This window comes from Dendronephthya gigantea, unplaced genomic scaffold (assembly GCF_004324835.1).
Source record: "Dendronephthya gigantea isolate DGI-Jeju-01 unplaced genomic scaffold, DenGig_1.0 000075F, whole genome shotgun sequence".
In the NCBI taxonomy this organism is placed as follows: Eukaryota; Metazoa; Cnidaria; class Anthozoa; order Malacalcyonacea; family Nephtheidae; genus Dendronephthya; species Dendronephthya gigantea.
This window is the reverse complement of record NW_021163085.1, coordinates 1,060,783-1,073,919: the sequence shown is the minus strand read 5'-3', so window position 1 is coordinate 1,073,919 and position 13,137 is coordinate 1,060,783.

Sequence of the window (13,137 nt, the reverse complement as noted above, 5' to 3'; positions counted from 1 at the left end):
GAAGTTAAGGAAGGAGGACTAGGAGTGGCCAAAGAAGATAAAGAAGAAGGTGTGGGAGCCACTGAAGAAGATAAGGAATGTTGAGAGGTGATGGGAGAAGATCCAGAGGAAGGTTGAGAGGTGACCAAAGATAAAGAAGTGACATGAGGAGTAAAAGTGGCAGAAGGATTAGGGCTAACATGGCAGGGAATAAATGTAGCAGGAGGTGGTATGGATGGTAATGGAGGTTCTTCTTTGCCCACAGCAGCCCTTTTGCTGTCTGCCTCTTTGCTCTCTATAAAAGACAAATTAATTCCAGAATAAGAAACTTTAAACATACTTTTTACTTGCCAATCAAATGACATTGATAAGCCTGAGTTACACTGTCAAAGTTTCTATGATTACAGTGGAATTTTACATTTACATTATTTCACATCCAAATTTTGCAGATACTCTTTCCTCAGTACTGATTAATTTTCCCTATTTAGCCTAAAATTCAGTCAGACTAAAATGGGAATTGTCCATCGGCGCTGGATTTGAGATGATATACACTATGTTTGACTGCATCAACAATTATGAAACTCATTTACATTGTTTCCGAAAAAAGAACTCCCCACAAAAAAATTAGAAACAACTTACCTCTAACAAATGAGGAAAATACGTCAAGAACTGCTTTGCCTGTTGGGGAATTTGATTGGCCATCATTAGCCCCAATGAACTCTTCTTCCAGACCAGAAGTCCCAAACCTCACAAAACTTCTGCCACGACTATGAGTAGTAGATGTGATTTTTTTTTTTTTTTGGGGGGGGGAGCGTGAACCAGCACACTTTTATTATATTTTAGTATTACAAAAAGTGACGTCACATCCTGTTTACGCAAGAAATCATGCTCTACGGACGGGGGTACCGTAACATTAACCGTCCAGATTGTTCAAAAAATGAGATCAGTGTGAAAAAAAGGAAGTGTCGCGGTTGACGAAGGTAGTTTTAAAAAATAAATAATTAACAATTGAGCAGTAACACGTGAATTTGAGTTGAAATGAGAAAAACACACATCCGTGACAGCTTTTATTAGTTTAGTTATTAAGATTTGAAATGTTGTAACAGCTATTGACGAATCAGTAACAGCTTTTAACAAAAGAATGACTTTATTTTAAGAATAAAAAATGTTATTACAAAAAATCATTTGAATAATGAGTACAATACGTGCAAAGCAGTTAATCGTTCAAAGCAGTTTTTTGTGCAAAGCAGTCAAACATAATGCTTGATTTTGTGTCCATTGACAAATCGAAACCAGAATGAAGAAGATTTCGTCGGTGATTTTCTATCCGGTTTTGTTGTTTATCAGGATCTAGGATTTCGGAGATAATAATATAATGGATACTCAACGGGTTCTTCGCTGAGCATAAGGGTATTAGAAAAAAAATTGAATTCATTCATTATTATGTGTTTCGATTTGTCTGTAATTTCTACCCATACCAGTTTTCGATCGATGTAATATGATTTTAAGCGTTGAGTATGTCTCTAAAAAAAGGATTTTTTCTAACGATTTTTTAAGGGAAAAAGGTAAAGTGCATATCCCTCATCGTCAAGGTGATCTGCGAAAAAAACAGTCCGTTTATTCATTTTCGAAGAATTCTTCAAATCTTTCAACTTCCCAATTGCACCCGCATGCTTTCATAATGAAACTTTGCTCTGCCTGTGTGATTTTGAAGCCTTGACTTGCCAAACATTCTACTCGGGCTTTGTGTGGTACAAAATCATGCTCACCATATAGGGTAAGATGCCCAATTTCTTCATCGGCATCTTGTGGAAGTGATTCCATACTCGCCAATTCTTCATTTGTGTATTTGCTTTCTTTTTTTCATAACATATACGGTGAGGAAGAGCACATCTTCATCTTTTCCTGTGAAAGCTTTCATCTTTCCACTTTCTTTTTCAGGAAAATCGATCCTTATTTTTGAAAGGAAAAAAAAGATTGTAAAAAAATTCTAGATTGTAAGTGGAAGATTTGTACCTACATTGAATCAAGTTGTACGGGTTCTTCACTTGTCATTTCAATTGTTTCCATATCTTTTATGCATTTTATCCAAAATCGAACACGGAAACGCAGAATCTTGCATTCGAGATGTTCACATCATACAAATTCTTTGTCGCCAGATTTTTGCGCTTTTTCTTCGTTAAGAAATGCGTTGCATTGGAAGTGCGCACAGTGTTGGAAGCCACATGTTAAACAATGTATGCTTTTTCGCGGGTCTGGATTTTCAGGGTCGAAGAAATAGGATGATAGCTTTTCCAGTTTGTCTTGAAATTCCTTGTTAGCCATGTTTTCTCTCTCAATAAGTATCAAAATATCTCTACAAATTTCACACTTTTTGTCTTTATTGGACATGCTGTATTGTGTTTTGATTTGTGATTGCTATTCATATATATCCCTTTAATCCTAGGAATGTTGAAATTTGAGCTTCCTGTTTCTTGAAGGAAAAATTGAAATTTCCAATTTTTTTTGTAGAAATAATCGGGAGTTTGGATTTCTCCCACAGCGCCGTGATTATATTCAGTCGAATTCGACGGGTAATTTCACACTGCTATATCATTGCTTTTATGTGCGGCTATGTTCATTAAAATTAGGTAGCTAGATTCCGCATATGAAACTGTACAATAAAATTAGGAAGTGAAATCGTAAATACAAGGAAAATAGGCGAATAATACGTTTTGAAAGCCAGAGTAACGAATTTGTAAATATATTTTCCAATCTTTTTAAACTAATTATATATTCGGCATCTATTACCGCGTTTATCTTCGCCCTCTTTTTATTTTGCTTCACTTTTTTTACAAAACCAAATTCTCCATAAAAAGTTCTACATTTTGACTAAATTTTTAGGCGTATAACTAAAAAAATACCGAAGTATAGCGAAATAAAAATCATAGCGTAGCGATATCATAGCGTAGCATACCCTCGAGCTGAGGTGTCATATTTCGATAAACCCAAACAACCGGAAAAAATGCACTTGGGTAGGCTTTAAACCCCGCCAGTCGATTTCCCGTATAATAAAATCCCGACAACTCAAGGTTTTGTATCATTCAAACTCAAGCAACAGCGGCGCGCAGCCGCGTGCGTAGTACGGAAAATTATTATGAAAATACACAAAATTATTTCTATTTGCTGAATTAAAACGAAACTTTCTACTCAGAAGCGCTTGAAAATAGACTAAATATCACTGTGACTATGCAAAGGCTAAAAGCAACACTAGGGAAAAACTATTGCGCTATTTTATTGAGAAAATAATTCGGGATTTCGATTTTTTTTGTCGGGCTGTAAAAAAATGATGATTGTTTATTTTTGTGGAGTGTAACCAGTACCAATGGTGGGATAAAGTGAAAGGATAGATAAATTTTTTTATTGCGGTTGAATTCCTTTTTAGCATTATAAAAGTTTATTAACTTGTTGAAAATCAGCGTTTCCACTTTGCAGGAAATTTCCTGATTCTCGGGAAATTTTAACATGAGAAGGAAATTATCAGGATAAGAAAAAATATCAGGAAATTCAGGAAATTTTAAGATTTCGTGAGGAAATTCAGGAAATTTGTGAAATTGAATGCCATGTTCTTTTTTATTTAATTTGTTTATGTTTTAACCTGGTTTTAACTTTTAACTTTAGTCCCAACGTTTAGCCTGCTCCCCAACGTTGCGTTATAACACTTCTAACACAAAGTCCGCCTCTGTTGGTACCCTCCGCTGACCAAGTCACTAAGGCGGGGGCGGGCTGCAGGCTAAATGTGTGAAATTGTGAATCAGATTATCAGAATCACTCATCACTGAATAAAATTTGCTTGATTTTTATGTTCATGAAAAACATGAATATGCATATTAACACATGATCAAATGGATCATGAATGATTCAAATACCGAATTTAATGACATCGAAGACCTTGAACAAGATGTTAGCGATGGTTACGACACAGATAAGGAAAAGAACAAAGGTCACAGTAGCAGTACCTGCCTAGCGCCTCCAAAAGCAAAGAAGAAGAAATACGATGCAAAATTTCAAAATCGCTGGCTGCATGAAGATGCATTTAAAGATTGGCTAGAGCAAAAGGATAAAATACCTTATTGCAAGGTTTGCAAGATCTGCCTTTCTTGTGCCAGAACGGCACTAAATCGACACAAGGATAGTAGCGCGCACATGAGGAATAAGAGAATGTTAAATGATTTGCAGCAGTCACATGTGTCCATAACATCGCTGTTTTCTGCCGAATCAAGACCAGCAAGAATCGAAATCAAGCTGTGTGCTTTTATAGCAGAAAATAACCTTCCAATATGTCTTGCTGAAGACTTGGTCGCGTTGTTAAAGAATTTATTTCCAAATGAAGAGTCGTTACGCTGTGTTTCACTTGGTAAACAGAAGTCCACAAATATCATCCGTCAAGTTCTTGGTTTTTACTCTATTAAGGAGACTATAGCAACCTTAAAATCAAATCCGTTTTCTATCATTATCGACGAAACAACTGATCGTTCTACAAAGTCGCAATTGGCAATTCTCGGAATGTATTTTGATGAAGAAAGCTTCAAATTGGTTAGTTGCCTGATTGACTTAATAACATTACCTGATGGAACTGCAACAACCATTTATGAAAGTCTTATCAAATGCTTGAATGAGAAAGATATACCAATGGAGAACGTCATAGGATATTGTTCGGATACATGCAATGTTATGTTTGGTAAACACCATTCAGTTGCACAGATGTTGGTGGAAAATTACCCATGGATCCTCACAGTGAAGTGCACATGCCACATGATACACCTCTGTAGCTCATACGCTTCAAAAAAGCTACCCAAATCCCTGGAAGATTTGTGTCGTAATATTTACTCACATTTCAAGTTGTCATCCAAGAGATTAGATGCTTTTGTTGAGTTTCAAGAGTTTTTGGAACTCGAGAAGAATAAGATCTTACGTCTTGTTGATACTAGATGGCTTTCCATGAAAGGTGTAGTCAAGCGTATTTTAGAGCAATATGATGCATTAAAGCTGTACTTTACCTCAGTGGTGTTTGAAGACCCCACTCACACAAATGAGACAATTCTCCGAAGTCTCAACAATAAATTTAATCTGGCATATCTTGAGTTTATGGACTTTTTACTTGGTCGTCTTACATCGTTTAACACCTTATTTCAGAGTGAAACACCATTGCTTCATCAACTAAAAGACGAGGTTGAAAGGCTGATCATCTCCTTCTGCAATGAATTTCTGAAGATTTCATATGTTAGAAGCACCAGTGCATTTGATATTGATCCACTGGACCAGGAACAGCAAGTACCTTTGAACCAAGTGTACACAGGAATTGCATCAATGGAAACTGTTAGAAGCATTGAAGCTGATCTGGGACAAAACCATCCAGACATTCAACTTTTTCGCACACATTGCAGAAATTTCCTGATTGAAGTAGTTGTTCAAATCAAAGAGCGGTTCTCAGACTGCCAAAATCTTGATCATCTATCTTGTTTATCACCTACAGTTGCCTACAATCTACAGGTCTCTTCACTCAGTATGTTGTACCAGAGAATGCCACACCTGGAAAAAGTTGCCAAGCTACAAGATGTAGACCAAGAATGGAGAGATCATGCCCTTGGCCTGAATTTGAATGATCAACAGAGCCCAAATGAGTATTGGCAGAGGGTATTTAATAAAAGAAGTCCCACTGGCAGAAATCGAAGATTTCCAAATCTGGTAAAGGTGATCAAAGTTCTGTTGTCACTTCCTTTTTCCAATGTGGCAGCTGAAAGGTTATTTAGCCAATTGAAGCTGATAAAGAGTGACCAGAAGACATCCCTAAAACATGAAAGCCTTGCAGCTTTGTTGTCAACTAAGCTAATGGCCACACCAGCCGAAGGAAAATTGCAGGCTGTTAGGCTAGAACCTTGCAAGGAAATGTTGAAGATGCACAGAGAAATGAAGACAAATGCCACAAATGACGAAGTTGCTGAACTGAGGGAAAAGTTTGTAAAGTCACTAAAGAGTAAAGACAGATAATTCTTGAACTTTTTAAGGCCCGTTCACACGATCATATTTCTGTTTTAAAGTTGGTAATCTACCATAATTTTCTGTTCTAAAGTTGGTAATGTAACCATACGCAGCCCAATTGGGAGTGGACCGAGTGGTTTTATTGAAGTAAAACTGTAATAGTGCACTAAAACATTGAAAATTAGAACAAAGCTCTCCTTATTTGGATGAAATTGACATATGTATCATTTATTTGTCATAATACACAAAAAATCATGTGTCGCTCGTTGATACACATGATTTTAGTATATTATCACTAATAAATGACACACATTTCAATGTTTTAGTGCACTTTTACTTTGATGAGACTAATGTTTAAGTTCATTTAATTTTGATTTAGAAGCATATTTTACACTAATATGCTCTTAAATAAAGTTTTGTGTAAACACATGTACTCAAATTTGTTTTCTTAACATCAGAACGTCTAAAAATTCCAGTCTGTCATCTCCAGAATACTTCAGGAAATCTGGGTTGGAAACTTAGGAAAATCAGGAAATTTTGCATTGGCTGGTTAAGAAATTTTTATTTTCGTTGTGGAAGCACTGTTGAAAATGTAGTTGATAGGCGACACACGGTCAAACAAAGAAATGACTTACAAGTTTTGTTATTTTTCTATTCATTTGAGTTCAAGTTGGACATGAGAAGTGTGCAAAAGAATGAGTGAGTATTTTTTTTGTGTTGAAATTGACACTGATTGTGAGATGCGAAGATTTCTTATTCACATTTTACGTTCCTTATTTTTTGACGATCTTGCTGATTTGATTTCAATGTTTAACCGATTTGAGAGGGTAAAATCAACAATCGATTGGAAGTGGGTTTTGTTTTCTGAAAATGAGAAAGAAGCTAACAGTATTTGGAAAATTATTTCGCGTGATTATACTAGTTCTAGAAGAGCTTATCGTTGCAGTGGCCGTATGATGGATTCTATTCGTTTTTAGATGTTAAGCAAAGAAGTATTATTGTTCACGATCAATTTCATTTACGGAAATTTGCTGCTTTTCTTCTTAATGATTTTGAACATATATCATATTTTGACGCTGTGAAAATAATTACTCGATTTAATCCTATTGATGGAAAAAAATTTAAAATTATATGCAGTAATAAGAAGGAATGTAAATATTTATGGGATTCTATTCGAACATTTTGTGAGGGGACTGATCCTGAGAATTATGAACAAGACTTTTATGATTATCATAGAACATTTTTTAGTAAAGAGAAGAAGAAGACAGAAAACGATAGAAGAGAAAATGTAATTTGTGAACTTTGTAATTTAGAGAATTGTGAATGTTGTACATTGTATTATAATTTTGAGATTTACAATGAACTTATTACTTTACTATCGTATCTGATTATATATTGTTTTTTATTCTTGTACCATTTCTTTAAGATAATGTCTATGTCTTCTTTTCGAACGTGGTTGAAACGTTCTAGAGAGAAAGAGTCAATTTGTTGATGCCACAACATGCACATCTTTTGTTTCGGGATCCTCTTTTTCATACAGTGTTATTCCATTTTTATGAATTATCTCACATACTATTACTCCAACTTCATCACAGGTCATTTTGTTGAATGCGTCTACCTCCAGCGAAAAACTTGTTAATCGCATTTCTTTTATTGCTTCACATTGAGGGGATGAAATCGATGGTGTATATTTTGGTTTTGATTTTATTATAATTTGTGTTGTATGCATTTTACTATTCATATTTTGCATAGTTGTTATATTATTGCCGTTGAGTTAGGGTATATATATATATATAATATATATAATATATATATATATATAATATAGCACATACCTGCACACATTTGTTTCCACTTTTTTATTTCCTTTTGTATTTCTTTGTTTTTCTTTTTTTGTCTTTGTTTATTTCGCATGTTGCAATTGCAACTGAGAGAGAAGTTGGTTCAGTCTGCTTGTCCTGTGAAGAAGGTTTCAATAGAAGTGTCAAATGTTAAAAGAGAGAAATGCCGAATTGATCATTGAATTTGAGTTAATTAAAGACGAAAAAAAGGATTTGCAAAAAGATATTGATGACTGGATGCGTGGGAGGCTCAATATAAAGAAATGTGTGAAAGGGATGCGTTATTACGAAGTCAGTGGGAGCAGTATAAAAGTGATTTTAATGATGAAAGTAGATCACTTTAGAAGAATTAATATAATTCGAAATTTTACGTGCTGAGATTTTGAAAAAAAAGCTTCATCTTTTATTTGTTTGAAGGCGTTTATGGTTCTGCTATCTATGTATCCTTATCATTCGGTTTTATGGGTGCTGTATGATGTATGTTCAGTTTTGAGAAGAGCGAAACCAACACTTTCAAGTAAAAGAAGACCAATAAAGTTAAATAATGTTTGGACGAGTCAATATATGGTGATTTTGTTGTTAAAGGATGTCAAGAATACTTTAAAAAATCACATTTGCATTTAGATTACGAACTTTTTCTTCGTGTTAATGATTATGTTGTGTTTGTTTTCCTAAATAATTCGGGATGGAAGAGAGTAAGAAAATCCCCATCATCTATACCCATGGTGGTTAAAAAACTTAATATTTCTACTTCTGTTTTTGTTATTCCCTATCAATGGTACAGAGTGTTTTGTGTTTTAATTTCGGATAATTATGATTTATCCCCAATTTTGTATTTCCCATCTTTTTGTAAGTGTCGAAGAGTTTACGGGATGGGGAGAAAAAGTTTAATCTCATGTTTCGATAAAACGCAAAGGATATCATTTCCAGATTTTTTTTGTTTAAATTCGTTTATTTATCATCGTGGTGCCTCTGCATGCGTTTTAAAGGAAAATCAAAACAAAATTCATGATTTTTTACCACCTTCGTATTCAGAAATTCAATCAACATTTGTATGTGCAAACTCAAATTTACCGATGTTTAAGTATTTATTTTTAATTGGATTGAAATATGGAATTATAATTTTGGCGTTTGATATACAAATTCAGTTTGTTTTTTTCATCTTTTTCATTGCTCTCGATGTAAAAAAAATACATGTTTTCGTTTTTGTCTTTTTTATATTTACGCGTTAAAAAATTAATAGCGTGTTTTAATTGTCTTATTGAGCGTGGAGTTAAGTATCAATTTAGTTTAAATACTGTTTTGCATAAAATTTTAAATTGTGAAAAATCTGATTTGAAATCCTTACTTATTCTACAACGTCTTGATATATTTTCTTGTTTGTATGATGATAATTTTAATGTTTATTGCAAGAATTTCGATGTGAACGATAAACATGATACCTAAATTGTTGGTGTGTTTTTAAAAAATGTTAATGAACTGTGGCGGAGCGATGAATTATTTAAGTCATATTCTCTTGTTGATAATCCTCATTCCACACCACTTTTGGAAAGAGGAATGATATCATTTAAAAAAAAAAATGAGTGGAAAGACATTCTTTTTTCAATGTGGATTTAGTAAAAAAAAATATGATTTATTTTTCAATAGTGAATTAAAAAATGTGAAATATGTGTGGGTTCATTATTTACCTATTGATGAAACGATGATGGGAATTATTCAATTTGAAAATCGAAAAACAGATGCAAGGGCAAGATTTTATTTTTTAAATTTGGAAATTGCTGATCTTTTCCCTGAAAGTGTCGGACAAAACATTTCTGAAATATTGGTAAAAATGAAACTTCTTGAAACGAATAAACTTATTCAAACAGTTGAAGTTGGGAAATTATCTTTGGGCGGGGGGTATTGTAATTATAAAAATGTAATAGAGTATTCCTTTTCAATATTTTCAAAAATAAAGACAGGTGAAATAGGTTCGAATTTTCAAATAAGCGACAATAAATTAAGTAATTCTATGTTAGATATTTTAAAACGTGAATTAATTTTTTCAAAAAATATGTAAAAATATATATATGTATAATATATGTATGTATAAATATGTATAATATATATAGAGAGGATGAGTGTCATTTGTTTTTTAATGGTGGAAATGCTGTATAGCTAAAAGATGAATAAATATACTATTGTACCATATTTGATGAATGAGGATGATTCTTTTGTGCTGGATGTTTGTCATCAATTTATGAATTCGGAAAGAAATGGTGGTAATTTTCAAATTCCTCGTTCTCTTGGTGACTTTATAATTTGTTTTTATGGCGATCTCTATGTTGTGAAGTATTTTGTTTTTTTGGGGATTTCTTTGAAAATTGTTGTCTGTTCATTGTATAGACCGCGTCAGCCATCGACTTGTTATGAAATATATTATTTGAATTTTTATTTTCATGTAAAGAAAACGAAAAGTAGATTTTTTCAACCTCCTCACCTACAATATGAGTTTTCTGAGAAAGTGATGACACAATGTTTTTTGCACTTGTTTTCTCTGGTCAATAAAGCAATTAATGATGGCGTTGAAAATAAATTTAAGGAAATTATTTTCAATGTGGTGCAAAATTGTTTAATTGAAAACGGTATTTTTTATTCCTTTGGTTTTGTTGATTACTTATTTCATTGCATGAAATATTTAAACACATTTAAAGAGAAATCAAATGAGTTTTGTTCTTGCAAGTTCTTATTCCAACATATGTGCGGTTGTAAAATGATAGCATATGAGATATATGCAAATCGAGAAATTTTTAATTTGAAAAAAAATGAGTTTAAGTTATTGCAGCGATTGGCGGTTTTCGATTAATTTCTCAAAAATTCAATTGAAACAAATTGAAAAAATTTATATCAATCATCTTGAATTATTTGAGACTTTTTTTTCCGCATGCAACTTTAAAACAGTTGATTTTGTATATATAATTTTTAAGGAAATTTCCGTGACAAATCTTTCTCGTTTATTTACTTTTTTAGCATTTTGTAAATTTATTATTACAAAAGTTGGGTATTTTATTTTTTCGCGCAAACACAAAAAAGAAGAGATAACCAATCGAATTGGTTATATTTTATCGGGTATAAAACGGAGTGAATCATTTGATGTTGTCATTCGTGTTGCGTTTATGCTTGTTTTGTTGTTTAGTCTTATATATCGCTTTAAGCTTTTAAGATGGAATTAATTCAGAAGCCTGATGTTTTTTTAAGGATAATGCTATTGATGAGTTGCATTATCTAACGTCTTTTGGTCGACAAAATGATCGGAAAGTTGTCTATCATGATTCCTTCCGAGGTTCTTATTTCTTAGCAAAAGTTTTTCCTTATAGTTGCGATACTGATTGTAAACAGTTTCGACTGTATCCTCATGCACGTGTTGCTGTTTCACTTTCGCAATTAAAAGAAATACGAAAGTGGTTGCAACACGGATCAACTGATCTATCTTTAAAAAATGGATCTGTTGCTGATAAATTGATCGAGGAGTTTGTTGATCGTGGAAAAAAGAAACGACTTATTGTTCAAAATGACAACTTTGGGTACTACTTAACTACGCAATATGCTGCTGATTCCATCACGAAAGACCGTGTTATTGATGTCGATAGTGAAACTAGGGAAGATGATGGTGAGGAAATGGTTGTTACAACACCGCCGCCACCACCACCGTCGGTTGAATGGAAAGATGCGTTTGAGAAATTTTATTTCGGATTATCAACGGAAAAAGGGGTGATTGTGAAGGCTTTATCAAAGTACATTCAGCATAAAGAAGCAAAGGAAACAGCGCCACGAAAACGAAAGCGTAAAGTTGCAGCTCTTGACGAGGAGGAGGAAAATGAACAAGATGATGATGATGATTGTGTTAGCGAGGTTGAGAAAGATTATAACTTTATTAATAGTGTTATTTTAGCGGGAATGAAATTGCATGGGGAAAAAGATGTTGTTGATGAAGTTATAAAATATTCAGATTCTTTGTCTATTGCATGCGGGTGCAGCTCAGATGATCTGCAAAAATCTATCATGTATGCTGGTGTTGATTATTTAAACGGTTTTTTTGTTCGACATGAACAGATGTTAGGAGATCGTATTGATGCGATTTTTAATTCGGTATGATTGTTTTTTAGATTGTAAGAAGTAATGCCAGCGAAAAAAAGAGGAAGTAAAAGTTTTGACATTGATTTAATAAAGAAAGCATCTCGATTATTGAAAGGGGAGACATTAAGTAGTGATGACTTACAAAAATATAGATTGCATGAAAAAACACAAAAGTCGTATAAACGATTAAAAATAGATGTTAATGCTAGAAATAAACAATGGTCAATAGATTTAGCTGAAATGAATGATTTAGCAAGATATAATTATGGTTATAAATATTGGTTAGTTTGTATTGATGTTTATTCTCGATACGTTTTTTTGAAATTGTTGAAGAATAAAAGTAGTAACAATGTTGGGAAGAAATTTGAAGAAATCTTACATCATAGCGGAGAAATTCCTGAGAAAATTCAAAGCGATGAGGGAACTGAGTTTCAAAAAATTAGAAAGGAATTAAGTAAAAAGTATAATTTCGAATTATTTCATACTTTTAATCGTGAAATTAAAGCATCGCATGTTGAGCGTGTTATCCAAACATTGAAGACAATGGTTAGACGTGTTATTTCTGTCACTAATAATTTTAATTATTCAAAATATATTCATGTGGTTGTTCAAAGATACAATGATTCTCCCCATAAAGCACTTTTTAATAATTCTCCTTATGATATATATTTTGATAGAAAAAAAATACCGATTGAAAAAAGATTATTAAAGATTTTTAAAAATCCCTCCATTATTCATTCTTTTTTAAAAAAAGGACAAAAAGTTAGAATTGCACGTGCGAAAAATTCAGTGTTTGAAAAATCCAGTTTGCAAAGATGGAGAGGGGAAATTTTTAAAATTAGTAAAGTTTTTGTCACTGATCCCATAACATATGAAATTACCGACTTAAATAACGAAGGTGATAAAGGGGAAGTTTTATAGAGAAGAATTGCAAGTTGTGTAGAAAAATTAAAATGACAACGAGAAATTTGTTTATTCCTAGCAATTGTCCGGGGGAAAATAATTTTACAAATGATTTTGTTATGTCTCTTTTATCACCAATTGATGGTGTAAATAATGATGTACAATGGAGGTTGTGAATGTATCGTATCCAAAGTCTATTATTAACATTGTAGATGATGAATTTTATTTTAGTTTTTCTTTTTCCTACAAACATCTTTCACCGTTTGAAATAAAACAT